The sequence below is a fragment of the Ranitomeya imitator genome, chromosome 6 (assembly GCF_032444005.1).
Source record: "Ranitomeya imitator isolate aRanImi1 chromosome 6, aRanImi1.pri, whole genome shotgun sequence".
NCBI lineage: Eukaryota > Metazoa > Chordata > Amphibia > Anura > Dendrobatidae > Ranitomeya > Ranitomeya imitator.
This window is the reverse complement of record NC_091287.1, coordinates 31,635,944-31,653,268: the sequence shown is the minus strand read 5'-3', so window position 1 is coordinate 31,653,268 and position 17,325 is coordinate 31,635,944. Positions and strand designations below refer to the sequence as shown.

At 44.4% G+C, this 17,325-nt stretch overlaps 1 long non-coding RNA gene across 1 annotated transcript; it reads right to left on the bottom strand.

The window, feature by feature from the left end:
* Window positions 1-425: 425 nt before the first annotated feature.
* LOC138641776 (uncharacterized) lies at window positions 426-4,112 on the bottom strand. The gene is made up of 4 exons (XR_011313942.1): window positions 4,035-4,112; window positions 3,713-3,898; window positions 3,392-3,554; window positions 426-819 (listed from the first exon to the last, which is right to left on the bottom strand). It is a non-coding gene; the product is annotated as an uncharacterized lncRNA (long non-coding RNA).
* Between the last annotated feature and the right edge of the window lie 13,213 nt (window positions 4,113-17,325).

The window sequence follows — 17,325 nt, the reverse complement described above, 5'->3', positions numbered from 1 at the left end:
CCGGTGCAGGTATCTTCACCACCAGAATCTCCACCCATTCCGCCACGGAGTAGCCCGGGACCCAAGCTACAACCCACCCAAAGAATGAAGCGCCTGAACCACCCCTTCGCGAAGATCATCCAGGAACATATCCAAACCAGCATCGTTGAGATGCACCCCATCTGGGAGGAGAAAACCCGAATTATCCCCCTCTAACCGGTGGTGTCTAACCACAACACCATTCTTAAATCTAATAAAACGAGATATTCGCTGGTTTAAAGCAGGGGTCCCCAACTCCAGTCCTCAAGGCCCACCAACAGGTCATGTTTTCAGGATTTCCTTTGCATTGCATAGGTGATGCAATTATTACCTGGGCAAGACTAAGGAAATCCTGAAAACATGACATGTTGGTGGGCCTTGAGGACTGGAGTTGGGGACCCCTGGTTTAAAGTACGTCTAGATCTCTCCATGGCGTTCAGCTCCCTGGCGCCTCGCCAAACCAGCCTAGGAATCAGCTCCGACCAAACCAACCGTATTACTGGAAAGAAACCTGGAAAGTTATCCAAATCAGCTCTCATAAGGGTCAACAGTTCAGCAAGGGCAAATGAAGCAGATCGTTTCCTCTGGCATGTATGGCCACCACTGTTGGGGAAGACGCAACTCTCGCGATACGAACAACCTCCGGAAGGACTCGTGACCAGGTAAGACCCCTCGTGCCACGCCAGATGACGTCCATTCTAGTGAAACTGAGCGATCGACCTCCTGGGCACAGTTCAGCATGTCGAGCTGCCCAATATATGTACGAATGACCCACCAGCCATATGCTGGGCCGCATACCATCTGAAACAAAATAAAATTGTTATTAAAGAAAAACAGAGTATAAGCCAAGGAACAGAACAAAAAAACTGGTAGAAAGGTATACCCTTAATGGTATGTTCTTACAGGACTAATTCAGGCCTAATATACCTAGTGAAACAACGGGACCTCCATCTACCAACTCTTTGAATATCCGATTCAAACAGACCTGCCCTGGAAGCTTCCGTTGCCGCACCAATCTTAAAGGAAGGAGTACCGAAATCTGACGCGGGAAGACCTAAAAATGACAACGTGCCCCTTAGGACCGCAAAAAACTGACCCGAAAATAAGGGAGAGCCATTCTCATGAATGAAAAATTGAGCCCCAGTGTTTCTAAGGCTACGTTCACATTTGCGCCTTTTGGCGCAGCGTCGACATAACGCATGGTAAACGCATGCAAAACGCAGGTTTTTTGACGCATGCGTTCACCGCATGCATCGGAAAACGCTGCGTTTTTGCCAAAAAACTTGCGTTTTTGCAAAAAAAAACGCAGCGTTTTCTGACGCATGCGTTGGCCTAAAGTGATGTCAATCTTTACACAATTGCACAAAATAAAGCCCCAATTAGTGTCTAGACAATAGATAAAGACAACCAATGGCTAGAAGAGGGTGGGGGTAATGGAATTTGTGTATATATACCCTGACAGAGATGAATTCCTCACATTTTGCTGGGGTGCATCATGATGGAGCGTCCCATGGAGAATATCTACATGAATATGGAGTTGGATTTTGCCTTGGTTAATGCTTATGCTATTGCCTATTACGAGCAAAGGAAAAGAGAAAAACGGAGAAGGAGTCATCGGCGCTTTTGGCTACACCCTATAGTTGAAGTCCGGGAGAGCCGTGGAGCCTACTATTGTTTGTTTGGCAAGCTAAATGACAATCTGGAAAAATATTTTGCATATTCCAGGATGTCTCAAGACAGCTTCCGCGATCTGCTGCATCTTGTGGAAGGAGCCTGTTGTGAATTCTGTGGCAGAGCTCCCTCCTGTGGTCACAAGTGGTACTTCGGCTGATTCTCTCTATAAGCTTCCGTTGGTGGATGTGAGTGGTACTGCGGCTTCTGAGTTTCCTTCCTCAGGTGATGTGGTGAAGTCGTTAGGTGCTGCTCTATTTAACTCCACCTAGTGCTTTGCTCCTGGCCTCCAGTCAATGTTCTAGTATTGGTCTTGCTTCCTCCTGGATCGTTCCTGTGGCCTGTCTGCTCTGCATAAGCTAAGTTTTGCTTGTGTTATTTTTGTTTGCTATTTTTTCTGTCCAGCTTGCTTAATTGGTTTTTCTTGCTTGCTGGAAGCTCTGGGACGCAGAGGGAGCACCTCCGTACCGTTAGTCGGTGCGGAGGGTCTTTTTGCCCCTCTGTGTGGTTGTTTGTAGGGTTTTGTGTTGACCGCAAAGCTATCTTTCCTATCTTCGGTCCGTTCAGTAAGTTGGGCCTCACTTTGCTAAATCTATTTCATCTCTGCGTTTGTATTTTCATCTCTACTCAGTCATTATATGTGGGGGGCTGCCTTTTCCTTTGGGGTATTTCTCTGAGGCAAGGTAGGCTTATTTTTCCTTCTTAGGCCTAGCTAGTTTCTCAGGCTGTGCCGAGTTGCATAGGGAGCGTTAGGCGCAATCCACGGCTGCCTCTAGTGTGGTTGGATAGGATTAGGGATTGCGGTCAGCAGAGTTCCCACGTCTCAGAGCTCGTCCTATGTCTTTTGGTTATTGTCAGGTCACTTGTGTGCTCTGAACTTCAAGGTCCATTGTGGTTCTGAATTACCTAGTCCTAACAGGAGCCATTACCAGGCAGGACACAGCTCCGGAGATCAATTTCTGCAGAGGAACGGCTGCTGGTGTACGTAATTTTACCTTATTGTATGTGTACTATCTATGTGATAATCCTGTTTGTGTTTGTAAACACCTCATAGAACAATGAGACACCAAGAAAAGGCGAATAAAAAATGGCTGACGTGACCAATCAGCGACGGGCACAGTCCAGAATAAAATGAGCGCTCCTCCCCCGCAGTCAATGCCTGTCGCCCGTATACTCACCACTGTCATCGCTAAGTTAATGCAAACCGTTGTTGCCGCAAAACCTTGGTGTCACCAACTCTTTACTATTGACGCTGCCTATGCCGCATCAATATTAAAAAATTTAAAGTTACAAATTTGATTAAAAAATGTACCCTGCTATACTTGCCCTCCGTTGGCGTTTGCGACGACAGCCGTCTTTTACGCTGATTGCAGGACCTGCCATGACGTCACGGTCATGTGACCAACCCTGGCTGGGATCGGAACCTGTCGTGGACTATAAGGACTCACGCGGTAATTTTTTTTTTTTTTTTTTAAACTGTGACAAACCTGGATGGCCAATATACCATGGCACTAGGAAAATTTTTACGTGGCTGGCCAATATACTATGTGGCTCTGAGCTGTATACTACATCACTTGAAAAAATGTCATGGTCATGTGTGGCTTGGCAATATACTATGTGGCTGAGCAATATACTACGTGGACATGCATATTGTGCAATACCCAATGCGTTGCAATAGGTACACCAATAATTAAATACTTACGATCGGCGGCCAAGGATTGGTCTCAGGAACTGGAGCAACCTTGTGTACTTGTAGGTTGACGACCTTGCCGCAGCAGCACCACTTCGAGCCTGTTCCTCCTCCTTCCGCAGGCCCCATTTGAAACAGTCCTTCATGGAACGCCATCTTGTCTTCAATTTTTTGACTGTGAATGAAAACAACAAAAAGGTTAGAGATTGTACATTTCCAAATGATAACGCAACCGTGTGCGAGGCAACAAAGTTGAAAGAGTTGATCACATAACAACACACGATTGTGTTATCCTGGCCTGATGGGTCTGAGTGGAGTTTCAGAAATGGTTACCAAAGTTTGATTTGTCTGATGCGGAAGCGCTGGCAAAGCCATCCCACAGCGTTTTTGCCACATCCGCCTCAACACCACCTGGTCCGCGTACCGGGGGTCACGGCTGTCCCACAACGGGCCACGCTCCTGGATACTGGCGACGAGGAGATCAATGTTTATCCCCTCCTCGCGGTCCCGTTGTGAAACCTAGAATAATATAAAAACATTAATGTTTTCAAGCTTAATAAAAATTGCCAACTACCAACACCACCACCCACCACCCCCCCAAAAAAATATTTTTTAATAAAAATAAAACATTCCTTTTGTTTGGAAAAATACTTACTCGCCATCTTGCCGCCACAGCTTGGCCCCGAGGTCGCTGCTCCTGCTGGTTAGCTTCCTCCTCACCCGAAAAATAGTGCCAAGTCTACAAATGAGTTAGTATGTATATGTATGTATGTATGTATGTATGTGTGTGTGTATATGTGTATGTATATATATATATATATATATATATATATATATATATATATATATATATATATATATATATATATATATATATATATATATATATATATATATATATATATATATATATATGCGCTCAGTGACCAGCTATGGAATAATGCTGCGGATAGAGACAACGACCACTGCGTTGTCGTAATAAACGTATAAATAAGTGTAAATAAATCCGCGCAGAAAACCATATAGAAAACCCAAAAGCTTTTACTAGACAATTATGTCTACAAATGACACCGAATACAGTAAGCAACTGTAGATAATTTACTCACTGAACTCCCCTGCGCCATGTGGCTTGATGAGTCTGTCGCCATGGTTTGACCAAGATAATTCTGCAAGGAAAAAATGAAAAACTTATTACAATAACCCCTTCGCGACCTTTGACGCCACGTAGGCGTCATGAAAGTTGGTGCCAATCCAACCCATGATGCCTATGTGGCGTCATGGAAAGATCGCATCCCTGCAGATCGGGTGAAAGGGTTAACTCCGATTTCACCCCATCTGCAGGGACAGGGGGAGTGGTAGTACAGCCCCCCCCCCCCCGTGGCTATGATCGCTCTGATTGGCAGTTTCACTTTCAACAGCCAATCAGAGCGATTTGTAATATTTCACCTATTATAACTGGTGAAATATTACAATCCGGCCATGGCCGATGCTGCAATATCATCGGCCATGGCTGGAAACACTGATGTGCCCCCCCACCCCACCGATCGCCCCTCCAAGCCACCGATCAGTCCTGCACACTGCCCCGCTCCCCTACGTCCTGTGCTCCGCTCCCCCCCCCCCCCCCGTGCTCCGATCCAACCCCTCTGCACTCCGATCCACCCCCCATGCACCCTCCCCTCCCCATCATACTTGCCGATCCTCCCAGGGTCCGTCCGTCTTCTCCATGGGCGCCGCCATCTTCCAAAATGGCGGTGCGCATGCGCAGTGCGCCCGCCGAATCGGCCGGCAGATTCGTTCCAAAGTGCATTTCGATCACTGAGAGGTTATATCTCAGTGATCAAATTAAAAAAATAGTAAATGACCCCCCCCCCCCCCTCCTTTGTCACCCCCATAGATAGGGACAATAATAAAATAAAGAATTTTTTTTTCCACTAAGGTTGGGGTTAGAGTTAGGGTTAGGGTTTCGATATGTGCACATGTATTCTGGTCCTCTGCGGATTTGATAAATCCACAGTGCTAAACTGCTGCGGATTTACCGTGCTTTTTCTGTGCATTTCACTGCGGTTTTACAACTGCGGTTTTCTATTGGAGCAGTTGTAAAACTGCTGCGGAATCCGCAGAAAGAAGTGACATGCTGCGGAATGTAAACCGCTGCGTTTCCGTGCAGTTTTTCTGCAGCATGTGTACAGCGATTATTGTTTCCCATAGGTTTACATTGAACTGTAAACTCATGGGAAACTGCTGCGGATCCGCAGCGTCTTCCACAGCGTGTGCACATACCTTTTTAGAATTAGGCTATGTGCACACGGTGCGGATTTGGCTGCGGATTCGCAGCAGTGTTCCATCAGGTTTACAGTACCAAGTAAACCTATGGAAAACCAAATCCACTGTGCCCATGGTGCGGAAAATACCACGCGGAAACGCTGCATTGTATTTTCCGCAGCATGTCAATTCTTTGTGCGGATTCCGCAGCGTTTTACACCTGTTCCTCAATAGGAAACACTGGAAATCCGCGGTAAATCTGCAGGTAAAACACAGTGCCTTTTACCCGCGGATTTTTCAAAAATGGTGCGGAAAAATCTCACACGAATCCGCAACGTGGGCACATAGCCTTAGGGTTGTGATTAGGGTTATGGCTACAGTTGGGATTAGGGTTAGGGGTGTGGGGGGGTTAGTGTTGGAGGTAGAATTGAGGGGTTTCCACTGTTTAGGCACATCAGGGGTCTCCAAACGCAACATGGCGCCACCATTGATTCCAGCCAATCTTGTATTCAAAAAGTCAAATGGTGCTCCCTCACTTCTGAGCCCCGACATGTGCCCAAACAGTGGTTTACCCCCACATATGGGGTATCGGTGTACTCAGGACAAACTGCGCAACAATTACTGGGGTCCAATTTCTCCTGTTACCCTTGTGAAAATAAAAAATTGCTTGCTAAAACATCATTTTTTGAGGAAATAAAAATGATTTTTTATTTTCACGACTCTGCATTGTAAACGTCTGTGAAGCACTTGGGGGTTCAAAGTTCTCACCACATATCTAGATAAGTTCCTTGGGGGGTCTAGTTTCCAAAATGGGGTCACTTGTGGGGGGTTTCTACTGTTTAGCCACATCAGGGTCTCTGCAAACGCAACGTGACGCCCACAGAGCATTCCATCAAAGTCTGCATTTCAAAACGTCACTACTTCACTTCCGAGCCCCGGCATGTGCCCAAACAGTAGTTTACCCCCACATATGGGGTATCACCGTACTCAGGAGAAACTGGACAACAAATATTGGGGTCAAATTTCTCCTGTTACCCTTGGGAAAATTAAAACATTCTGGGCTAAATAATTATTTTTGAGGAAAGAAAACGTATTTATTATTTTCACAACTCTGCGTTATAAACTTCTGTGAAGCACTTGGGGTTTCAAAGTGCTCAGCACACATCTAGATTAATTCCTTTGGGGGTCTAGTTTCCAAAATGGGGTCATTTGTGGGGGATCTCCAATGTTTGGGCACACAGGGGCTCTCCAAACGCGACATGGTGTCCGCTAATGATTGGAGCTAATTTTCCATTTAAGAAGCCAAATGGCGTGCCTTCCCTTCCGAGCCCTGCCGTGTGCCCAAACAGTGGTTTACCCCCACAAGTGAGGTATCGGTGTACTCAGGAGAAATTGCCCAACAAATTTTAGGATCCAATTTATCCTGTTGCCCATGTGAAAATGAAAAAATTGAGGCTAAAATATTTTTTTTGTGAAAAGTACTTTTTCATTTTTACGGATCAATTTGTGAAGCACCTGGGGGTTTAAAGTGCTCACTATGCATCTAGATAAGTTCCTTGGGGGTCTAGTTTCCAAAATGGGGTCACTTGTGGGGGAGCTCCAATTTTTCGGCACACGGGGGCTTTCCAAACGTGACATGGTGTCCGCTAAAGAGTGGAGCCAATTTTTCATGCAAAAAGTCAAATGGCGCTCCTTCTCTTCCAAGCCCTGCCGTGCACCCAAATAGTGGTTTACCCCCACATATGAGGTATCAGCGTACTCAGGACAAACTGGACAACAATTTTCGTGGTTCAGTTTCTCCTTTTACCATTGGGATAATAAAAAAATTCTTGCTAAAAGATCATTTTTGTAACTAAAAAGTTAAATGTTCATTTTTTTCCTTCCATGTTGCTTCTGCTGCTGTGAAGCACCTGAAGGGTTAATAAACTTCTTGAATGTGGTTTTGAGCACCTTGAGGGGTGCAGTTTTTAGAATGGTGTCACTCTTGGCTATTTTCACCCATATAGACCCCTCAAACTGACTTCAAATGTGAGGTGGTCCCTAAAAAAAAAAAAAAAATGGTTTTGTAAATTTCGTTGTAAAAATTAGAAATCGCTGGTCAAATTTTAACCCTTATAACTTCCTAGCAAAAAAAATTTTGTTTCCAAAATTGTGCTGATGTAAAGTATACATGTGGGAAATGTTATTTATTAACTATTTTATGTCACATAACTCTCTGGTATAACAGAATAAAAATTTCTAAATTTTCGCCAAATTTCCATTTTTATCACAAATAAACGCAGAATTTATTGACCTAAATTTACCACTAACATGAAGCCCAATATGTCACGAAAAAACAATCTCAGAACCGCTAGGATCTGTTGAAGCGTTCCCGAGTTATTACCTCATAACTGGTCAAAATTGCAAAAAACGGCCAGGTCATTAAGTTCAAAATAGGCTGGGTCATGAAGGGGTTAAAAGCACAAAACACAGCCACATACAAGAAAATAGCAAAAATACCATACATAACATTACTACCACAACGGGCAGTTCACTCATAGGACAATGCCAACTCAACAAGCGCTGATCAAACCACACCGCCATACATTGAAATAAAAATCAATAGCAGAGACGACACAATGCAGAGTATAGCAAAAGCAGAATAAAGTTCCAGAAAAGATAAAACAATTCATAAACCGCCCCCTATGTACAAATCAAAAAAAGACACATATACCTTTTTTAAAAAGGGCCAAGAAAAGGCAAACAAGTATAAACTGCCATACTTTACAATTAAAAATAATAAGACATAAGGCAAAACACCATATGGTTACATATAACCACAGAAATACATCAGAAACAGATAAAGGATAAAAACCATTATATATATAATAAATGATGGCACAGCCGCGGGAAATTATAGAACAACCCAGTAATTGTATTTAGCAAAATAAACAAAAAAAAACACACTTGATAAAGAAAAAAAAAAAGGCCAAAAAAAACCCCAATACATTATAAACAGCCATACTTTACAATAAAATAAAACAAGGCCGGAGACAAAAATATGCCATACGGTTACATATAACGCTAGAAATACATCAGAAACAGATTAAAAAAAAAAAAAATTATGTAACAAAAGAAAAATACAATGGCATAGCCGCATGACATTAAAAAACAACCCAATAAAAATTAAATAAAACACCAAAATGTAAAAACACACAAAAAAAAGGTACACAGAAAAAAAAGAGCATAGAAAAGGCAATCCAGTATAAACCGCCATACTTTACAATAAAAAACAACAAGACATGAGCCAAGAAAACGCCATACGGTTACCCCCAAAAAGAGAAACCAGAATTAAAACCACATAAACCAGAAATTAAACAAGAAAATCCTATTTAAAAACACAGTGGAACAACCGCATGACATTACAGAACAACCCAAAATAAATTAAAACCAATCCAAAAACAAACAAGGCCGGAGACAACAAAGCACCATCATATAACGCCAGAAATACATCAGAACCAGATTAAAAAAACACAAATTTTAGAAAAACATCCACAGTGGCATAGCCGTACTAAAGTACAGACCAAACATTAAATTAAACCTGCACAAATTGCATTAAAAATGAAAAAATAAAACCCACATAAAGAAGAAAAATACACGGCACAAATTGCATTAAAAATGAAAAAATAAAACCCACATAAAGAAGAAAAATGCACTGCTTTTGAAATCAGATCAGAGATGTGTTGTCTCTTGTTCTTTCCTGCAGGCAATTGAAAGACAATGCCAATTATATATATATGCGTGCATGCGTTTTTTTAAAAATTTATGACGCCGAAAAAATGCAACATGTAACGTCTGCCGCGCCCTGCCAGGTGCGCTGAAACGACGTATGCGTCGCAAAACGCATAACGCATGTCCATGCGCCCCTAATGTTAAAGATAGGGACGCATGCGTCGCTATGCGTCGACGACGCTGTGCCCAAAGGCGCAAATGTGAACATAGCCTAATAATGGCATCTCTAGCTGCTGCCATGATCTTCACAGCTTTGATCTCAGCCCCAGACTGAGTCAGCTGGGCTTCCATATCAATGATTTTTCATTTCCAGTAGTTGTGATTCAAGCCTAGATATCTGCTTTTCACTGTCCACATTATACTGATCATTCTCTCCCAGTTGTGTCTGTAGGCACACACTCTCAGCACATTAGTCACACAACACTGGCAGTGGAAATTTGGGGAATCTGCATTACACAGGGATTCCTCATACACACAGAGCAGTTTGGCTAACATTTGTAGGTGTTTACTTGATTTATTCAAGACCGACCATCTCTCTATGCACATGCTGTCATGCCCACATGCTTGTTCCAATACGGCAGACCACAGCAATTCTGCAGATTTGGGTATAGTGGGGGTTTCTGGGTGACATTTACTGTGCTTTGCTAATCTTTAAAGGGTTGATAAGTCCATACTCACTCTTCCTGAAGCCATCTTGGTCATCCTCCTTGTCCCTGCTGCTTGAAAAGGTCCTTTTACCTCTGAAACAACTTTTCCTGACCAGCTAGACTTTTACCTTGGGAACGACTATGATGCTGCGGTGAAGCGGGGTCCCAGAGTCACTGCTGGAGGAGGCAGGAGTGGAGTGTTGCTGCAGGTTGGGATGAGGGGGTGTGCAGGTGCCCTGTGCTGTAGGGAGGCTCCTGTGCTGCAAGGGTGTCTCCGGTGCTGCGGGGGGGGCTCTGCCAACATTTTGTGAAAGGCCAGAGCCCCCCGGCAGTTCTTCCAGGCTTTCCTGTGCGGTGGACTTCGGGAAAATGGCTGCCGGGAGGCGAAGCATGTGCAGATGGAGATCTTGGGACCAAGATCTCGAGAGATGAGATCTCAGCGCTGAAATCTCATCTCCTGAGATCCCGGCGGCCATTTTTCCGGAGTCCGTCGCAAAGGAAATAATGGACGAACTGCCGGGGGGGCTCTGGCCTTTCACAAAGTCGGCAGAGAACCCCACAGCCCCGGAGGCTCCAGCATCATCCTGGGCAGCAGCGGACAACCTGGGCAACGGCAGACATCCCCTCATCCCAGCCTGCAACGGTAAGCGGTATATCCACTTTGTAAGATGCACCCCCATTTCCCCCCCAAATATGGGGGAAATGGAGTGCGTCTTACAAAGCGAAAAATACGGCAATCTGTCCACGTCCCTCCGGCCTGATCAGCTCACAGATGATGACCAGAAATTCACACAGCAAAACATGAGAAACAAAATCTAAACAGTAGGCCTGTAGCTTGCCATTGTAAAGGACCGGGTTGCCCCTATAGTTGCCAAAGGAGGAACTCTCCCTGCACCTCTATTGAGGTCCGATATTAACTATTATTGCCAAACTTGACTATTAATAATTAATATCCACTTAATAATGCCTCAAGGTTATGCTTTCCTTATACTATATACTGAGACAAAACAGTGTAACAATAAAGGATATTTATTACATACACAAGTCTGCAGTCTATAGCATATATATTTATACCCAAGCTGGCGTCTATATATAAAAAAAAATAATAATAAAAAAAATATATATATTATACAAATATATGGATACTACATCTCTAATACAGTAATATCATTACAGTAATATCACAACAATATCACACAGTAAAAACCCACAATTAACTGCCCGGATTACCCAAATCACACATTCGATATCAGCCCTCCCATCTATAGCTTACTTCCCTAATGAGGAATACAGGGCCTAGTAAGAAAAGGGGATACAGAGTATACTCAGCCATGGCCATGTGTGTCCATCCTCATCCCAGGAAGCAAGAGGCAAGAGAGATAGCCACATGGTGCTGTCTCATTTATGTGACCAGCTAAAAAGAGGTGTGTCCAGCCCCAGGTGTGTGGGGATGATGTCACAGTATATTGTCCTCTGGCAAAGGTACAGCCCCTCCATCCTGAATGATTACAGCAAGGTGGAGGAGGGGGCCTCATGTGGAAAACATGGCAGACTACAGCGAGCTGGAGGAGGGGCTTTCTAGGAACACGTGGGGGACACAAGTGGGAATTATATATAAATGTGTATATACACAAAACATACAGTAAACACATCTCTATATTAAAAGATATTCATTTTGGGGCACTTCAGGGGCGTGACAAGCTTGTTGTTTTCAGGGAGGCCTGTAAAATATACTTCAAGTTACAACTTTATTCTTCAGGAACCGAGGAGCAACATAATCTCTCTCCTTCAGGGTGACTCCATTGATTCTCAGTCGCTTCAGATGGTGGAGGAATTTTTTCTAGTGCTGGGTCATATATAGAACAACCCCGACTGCGTCTCCATGGCCGAATCCACACTACGTCAGCATCAGCAGGGAGACTGGCCAGTGGAGGAGTATTGCTCTGAGTTTCGGAGGTGGTCCACTGACACTAAGTGGAATGACCCCGTGCTCTGTAGCCAGTTCTATGAAGGGCTAGCAGTAAGAGTGAAAGATGCCTTAGCTTTGTATGCGACTCCAGTTTCACTTGAGGCAGCCATGTCTAAGGCTATCCAGGTGGATTGGTGTCTTCGCCAGAGACCTAAGGAGACATCCCAATGTGGGGGAGGTTCAGTGCTAAGGGAAACCTGGTGTGAGTCATCTGAGGAACATACGCAGTTGGGTGGGGAAACTCCTTCTGGAAAGCAGTTTGTTGTTTGACACAAAGGGGAATATGTTTTTTACTGTTGTAGAAAGGGCCATTTCGTGGACACGTGCCCTTCCCTAGCTCACTGTAAACAGCTGTCAGAAAACTAAGGAGCCCAGGATCCGGGGAGGTTAGCAACCCGAGAGTGTACATATCTTTTCTGTGGGCATGACACAATTTTTTTTTTCTGCCTGCTGAAATTAATTCAGGCAAAAATAAGGTAGTTATTTCTGCCTTTCTGGACAGTGGGATGGGGCTTAACTTGATCAACGCTAGGTTCATCCAGGTCCAGGGCATTAAACCACATATATTGTCCAGACCTATACCCACAATCTCCATCTACTCCGCACACTTGAGACAGGGGTATTTAACTTAAGTTGTCCAAGGGTCACATTTACAGGTAGGGGTCATGCACTCAGAAGGTATAGACTGTTATGTCCTAGAGGGTCTGCCCTCTTCTGTGTTTCTTGGACTTTCTTGGCTCACTCTGCACAACCCTGTGGTAGATTGTCAGCCTCAGGAGGTGGTAAAGTGGAGTGAGTATTGTCAAGGACACAGCTTGGGCACCCGGCTTGCAAGGGTGGTGTCACGAATCCCTCTCTCTGCACTGTGGCTAATTCGTCACGTATCCGCTCTCAGCACATGACTTGGGGACGTGCCTGCAAGGGTTAATCTATCTCCCCTCTCTGTCCAGCATTCAACCTCTGTCCTATGCTGTAATGGGAGCATAAATCACACACCGACCCAGGCCACACACAGCCTCATACATGCTGCCACCACTCACCGAAACACGGGCGATGAGTCCTGGAAATACTACTAATACTGTCTACCACTCATAAGGCTCACACACATTAGGCTATGGATACATACAAGGTTCAACTGTTAGTTTATGCTTTAATACAAAAAGTACAGTGCTTACAGTAAAAGAAAAACTTACAGAAATAGCTAACTTGTAGTCTGCTTCTGCTCCCTGAGGGTACGATGAATATAGATTGGATCACATGAGCTTCCCAGGCTGCCCTCACATGTGAACAATTTTGAATATATTCAAGCCAAATTTATAAAGTTACCCTGGAGGTCAGATTTCTAGACCAGCCCCTCAAGTTGATATTCTAATTGCTTGTTTTTGATTGGACCACGGCCGCACCCCCAATGAATATATTATTTTCTCTGAGATTCTTTATGCAAAGCTTCCCACAGCTAGATAGTGTCAAGCTGTAATTGACATCTCTCTTCAAAGAGCTACGAGGTGTCAAATGTTCCCTTTCTTCTTGGTTCCCAGCATGACCCCCTGGTGAGATTAAAGACAGAAGTTTGCTGTCTCCGGAAAATACATATTAACACCTTGGTGAGACCTGCAGCCTTCAGGACAAATGTTCAATTATTACTAGTCACACAATAAACCTATACATAGTTCCCTGCACACATATATTTTTATACATATTTCACTACACCTCCCTCCTTATGAACGTGCATGGGGGTTGACTTATAGGTCAGCTCCTGAGCATGTATCTGGTTCCGTCCCACCTTGGCGAGATAGGCCATCAGCAATGCCATGATCGATTCCTTTCTTATGCTGAATTGTGAAATCATATTGCTGTAATATCAGACTCAATTTAATCAATTTCCCGTTGTCCCCAACTACTCTGAGCCAACTCAATGGGTTTGATCTGTTATCACGATGAAGTTGCACCCATAGAGGTATGGTTGCAGCTTCTGCAGAGCCCACACAATTGCCAAACATTCCTTCTCAATTGTGGCATAAGCCACTTCTCTGGGCAGGAGTTTCCTGCTTAGATACAGAATTGGGTGCTCCTCTCCGTGTTGGTTCACCTGGCTGAGAACTGCACCTACTGCACCTAGCCCATAGGTGCTGGCATGTCTGCATTACAAACCGGCGAGTGAAATCTGGGGCCTGAAGGACGGGTGACCTAACCAATGCCGACTTTAGGGCAGAAAATGATTCCTCACACTGAGGACTCCAGGAGACAATTTTGGGAAGTTTCTTCCTGCTCAGATCAGTTAACGGTTTGGGCAGAGCACTGTAGTTTGCTACAAACCTCCTATAGTAGCCAGCCATACCCAGGAAGGACAGTACCTGCTTCTTGGTTCGTGGGGTGGGCCAGGACGTAATGGCTTTTACCTTCCCTGGCTCAGGTGTTAGCAGTCCTCCCCCACCCGGTATCTTAGGTACTGTACTTCCCGCATGGCTACCTGACACTTCCCTGGCTTAACAGTAAGACCTGCAGTTTTAAGATGTACGAGGTGTTCCTCCCAAGAATTATTACAAAATGGCTATATCATCGAGATAAGCAATGTCCTCCATACGTTTTAAGTTTTTAATAAAATGCACGAAACACTTCATTCATAGGGTCCAGAGGATCTTCAACAGTAGAAAGTAATAGAAACACAACAAGAAATTTCCCTCTTTCCATGTCTTTTTTGGCAAAAATAGAGACGAGATTTCTGACATCATCGGCTTTCTCCTTGTGCCACAAATTGTATTTAAAGGTGCCTTCACACATAACGATATCGTTAAGGATATCATTGCAACGTCACGCTTTTTGTGATGTAGCAACGATCCTGCTAACGATGTCGTTATGTGTGACAGCGACCAACGATCAGGCCCCTGCTGGGAGATCGTTGGTCGCTGGGGAATGATCAGGACCTTGTTTTGGTCGCTGATCACCCGCTGTCATTGCTGGATCGGCGTGACGCCGATCCAGCGATGTGTTCACTTGTAACCAGGGTAAATATCGGGTTACTAAGCGCAGGGCCGCACTTAGTAACCCGATATTTAGCCTGGTTACCATAGTGTAAAAAAACAAAAAACAGTACATACTCACATTCTGATGTCTGTCACGTCCCCCGGCGTCCACAGGGTTAAAACTGCTTTCGGCAGGAGCGCTGCTAATGCACGCGCTCCGGCCGAGAGCTTCCCTGCACTGACTGTCAGTGCCGGCCGTAAAGCAGAGCACAGCGGTGACGTCACCGCTGTTACTGCCGGCGCTGACGGTCAGTGCAGGGAAGCTCTCGGCCGGAACGCGTGCATTAGCAGCGCTCCTGCCGAAAGCAGTTTTAACCCTGTGGACGCTGGCGGGGGACGTGACAGACATCAGAATGTGAGTATGTAGTTTTTGTTTTTTTTTGTTTTTTTTTACTTTTACAATGGTAACCAGGGTAAATATCGGGTTACTAAGCGCGGCCCTGCACTTAGTAACCCGATGTTTACCCAGGTGCTGCAGGGGGACTTCGGCATCGTTGAAGACAGTTTCAACGATGCCGAAGTCTTTCCCCTGATCATTGGTCGCTGGAGAGAGCTGTCTGTGTGACAGCTCCCCAGCGACCACACAACGACTTGCCAACGATCACGGCCAGGTCGTATCGCTGGTCGTGATTGTTGGTAAATCGTTTAGTGTAACGGTACCTTTAGTGGTTGGTATTCTGGACCCTTAAGATCAAGTCTCCCGTTACAAAAAATCCAACTAGGTTGTTGATACAACTTTAGGTCTTCGATATTTTCTTGGGTTAAATTTTCCATTTTCTGGTACTGATGAGGGAAGTGTAAATTTGGCTTCCTATTTTGCTGGTAGACTTTACATAATCCATTAGTGACTGACTCTGGATCAAAATCAAGAACAGCAAACCAATTTAGTTCCTGAATGAAGCATAAATCCTGTGCTTGAAATTTACGGCATTTATTAACAACCAAAATGAACCATTTGTAGTAAGAATTATCCAATGAGTCCCGGTTACCTGTTAGTAAATTAGCAAGTTTAGAACCATCCACTTGGTTACACTTTTGTTTTGTTTTGCTCCTATCTTCTGCTCTTTTTCTATTTTCATCCCTAGATTTCATGGCAGAATAAAGTTCTTCCACATTCTTTTTTTTTTTTTTTTGGAACTCCCCCCATCACGTAGAAAACAATAAAGTTCTTTACTCTTTCTCCATTCGTTGTTCTGGTCTTCGTCTTTTTTCTTGTCTTTGTTTTTGTCTTTGAAAATGTACTGAAATATACTAAATATTTGTAAGCAATATCAGAAACCACATCTACTTCTATAACAACTAAGTCAGACTGAGTGTTCTGTTCATGTAATACACTGACAAAACGGGGTGGACGAATGCAATTTTTCACTAAATATAATTGATTTTCTTGAAAGTATTGGTCAATCATTTCATCATGATACTTGACAAAGGTTTCAGTGTTGTCAACAGGAACACCGACAATTTGTCCATGTGGTTTGTCCCGCACTCCAAAATGGATGGTGCCATTGGTACGTGCATTTGAAGCGATGGCCAATGGACCACCACGGTGCAGGAAGACTACTGTACACAAGATGAGGTGCAAACAACAAAGGACAGATTTATTGGGAGACAGGGAATGGAAGGGACAAGGAAGGTGCAAACAGGGGATTACAACAACAAAAGATAATGCACATGAGTAATCTCTGTAAAATAACACAGTGCTTAAACAATTAGAAACTCAGTATCTGTCTCACAAGCAACTTTACACAATAAAAGGTATATTGATGCTACTCTGCATATAACCTTCCTGGCCTTTACTACGCAGGCCACACGGCTACCGTGCTCTAACTACTGGAGCCTGCACTAGGCCCTAACAGGTGCACCAAACAGGAACAACTCACGGTGATGTTGGGGACACTAGTACAGTCCCAGGGGGCCCCCGAAGTCCAAAACGGTGGTGCGCACAGATTCCTGTCAGCTCTGCGAAGCGTGGTCTTCTCCTTGCCTCTGGATTCTAGGGATGTTCCCGGAAATTGTAAGTCCCCTTCTCAGTATCTTTGTGGCTTCACAAACTAGCACAGGACAGCCACCTCTGCTGTAACCCAGAATAGTCTTGCAAAGTTCACAAGAAAACTTTCGTCCCAAGTTGTGGGACCTTTCTTGTAGCAAAATAACACACAGTTCTCTCTAGCAGCTTCTGATCACACGCACCGTTCAGGCTCAACTCCTCCCCTTCTCCTGGGGCAGTTTATCTCCACCGTCTAGCAGGGGAAAGCAGGACATTCCATCGTACCA